Source organism: Notolepis coatsorum (genome assembly GCF_963971535.1).
Source record: "Notolepis coatsorum genome assembly, chromosome: 15".
NCBI classification, from domain to species: Eukaryota; Metazoa; Chordata; class Actinopteri; order Aulopiformes; family Paralepididae; genus Notolepis; species Notolepis coatsorum.
The window spans coordinates 75509793-75512292 of record NC_140179.1 but is presented as its reverse complement, the minus strand read 5'-3'; positions in this window follow the sequence as shown (position 1 = coordinate 75512292).

The window sequence follows — 2500 nt, the reverse complement described above, 5'->3', positions numbered from 1 at the left end:
CAAGCAAATCCTATTGACTGAAGATCCCCCCCCCCCCCCCCCCCCCCCTGCTGGGTTGGATTGGAGGCGGCTGGGCATCGACCCACTATTAGATTAGATTTAGACTATTGGATTACTAGATATATATTGCATATATTAGCATTATAGCATTTAGTTTCTTTAGACTATATATTAGATTAGATTTAGATTATTATTAGATTATATATTGTAACCATATTTATTGTAGGGCAAAATAGCTGAGAGGGCAATACAATACCCTCACTCGGAACCGTGTTGCCCATATGCGCATGTCCAGAGTTAACTACAGTAGCCTATATTGTATATTTTTACACTGCCTTTTTATTCTATTTTATTTTTACTTCTCCACTGTACTATAATTATGTGACCTGTACCTGTATGTCTTCTACTACCTGTACCTCCCCTCCCCCCTCCCCCATGCTGCTATGATGCATGACTTTCCCCAAGGGGATCAATAAAGGATATCTAATCGTATCTTATAAAGTGATAGAGAAGGGAGAATGAGAGAGGTTCATCACTCCACACACTGAGTCACAGCCCTTCTTCGCAAAACTGAACTCAGATAACGGGCGATGCTCACGTCAAAAACAGAGAACAAGTTGCCGGTTCGACCCCTCCCCCCCCCCCCCCCCCCCCCCCTCTATGGTATTTCCATATGGGCGACGATCAGAAATCTGAAGGTTCCTGGTTCGATTCCAGCTTCTCCCAGCAGCGCACTCAAGTGACCTTGAGCAAGACACTTAACCCTAACTGCTCCCAATAGCAGGTTGGCACCTTGTTCGGTTGCCTCCGCCGTCGGTGTGTGAATGTGAATGTGTGAATGTGAGGCGTGATGTGTAAATTGAAACTGATAAAAAGTATGTCTTAGGATAATCATGACAATGTCTCCTTCAAAGACTTGAATGGATGTGTTGTGGAGGAAACAGATAATCGATACCTCAGAGTGTACTATAACCCTGCTTATGCAATGGCCCATCGCCAACGATTAAAAATAACACAACAAAATCTAGACGCTATTCATCGTTTCTCAGGGTAAAAGGTTATTCAGGCTGGTTATTATTATGTTCACTGCTGGTAAGCTAGTCCCTTTGCAATTTCTGTTGATGCTCAGCAGCCCACAACAGCTGCCAATTCAAACAGCTAGTTGATGATATAATGTTAACACTGTCAATATGTTAACATGGGCAAAATATTTCATGAATTCCCAAACTGAAACTGCACTGGGTTATGCTTGCTCAATATTGTTTTTTTTACGTAGAACAAGTCAAGTCAAGTCAAGCGTTTTATTTGTCACGGCATATACAATGAAATGTGGGTGGTCTTGCCAGTAATTGAAAGTGAAAGATTTAGCTATTGTAAATTTGTAAATATTTGATTCTATAAGAATATAGCTTTGGGACCAAATACACGCCTATAACTGCTGTTCAACGCACTCTCATAGTGTCAAATACAGTAGAATAGAATAGAAATCCTTTACTTATCCAGACGGAAAATCGGCACTACAGATCGCTCACAGTAAACAATAAACATGTAGGTAGCCAATAAGACTAAAACAAGAATAATAATATAAAAAATATAAAAAATAAGATAAAAAGGACTTGTGTCCAGGTAAAAAATTTAAAGAAAGTACAATAGAGACGCAGAACAATACAAAAAGTACAGAACAGGTCGAGCGATCTGGCCGTCTCTGGCGACACATGCGCACTGTGTGATGACACACACTGTACACGCTGTGATTTACTATGTTTTAGCAGTGTCGCGTTACCGTAGACTGTCGCAGTCTAATATGACGACTCAACAATGCACTTTTTCTTTTGTTCTTTCATTTACGTTTCATCACTACCTTGGTAATTCTGAAAGCAAACTTCAGAAACCATTTATTCCAACCATTAGCCGGTGTGTAGAGTCCTCAACCTCACTGTGGCACATGGATCTGGAACAGTGATAATAAGAGCGTCTCGCTCGGAGGTGTCTGGTTACATGAGAGCAATCAACACACCTGAGCCAGAATCAACACAGCTCAGCCAATCAGAGTCAAGCAATAACCCAGGTTACAGTATTCGATTCGGACAGGAATGACTATAGTGAACAAACAAGTATAAAAAGCAGAGTACTATTCTATCGGGGAATTTGTACTTCGCTTAAAGGAACACGCCAACATTATGAGAAATGTGCTTACCGTCTCCAGACTAGTCAGACAAGAACATAGATAGCTATTTCCTCCGTGCATTCAGCAGAAAGCTATCCAGCTGCAAGCTAGCGCCGAGCTTAAGCGTAAATATGAATGGAAGCGGATACAGACCACTAGCCTATCTGTTGCCCAAAAACACATCTCCCGGAGTTTTAAGCCAATAATTTGTGCTAGGCTAGGCTAGTATACAGCCGGATAGCGCTCTACTGAAACTGGGATCTATCTTCTTGTCTGACTCTGGGAGAAGACGGCCAGGCATTTCCATAATGTTGGCGTGTTCCTTTAAGTAAT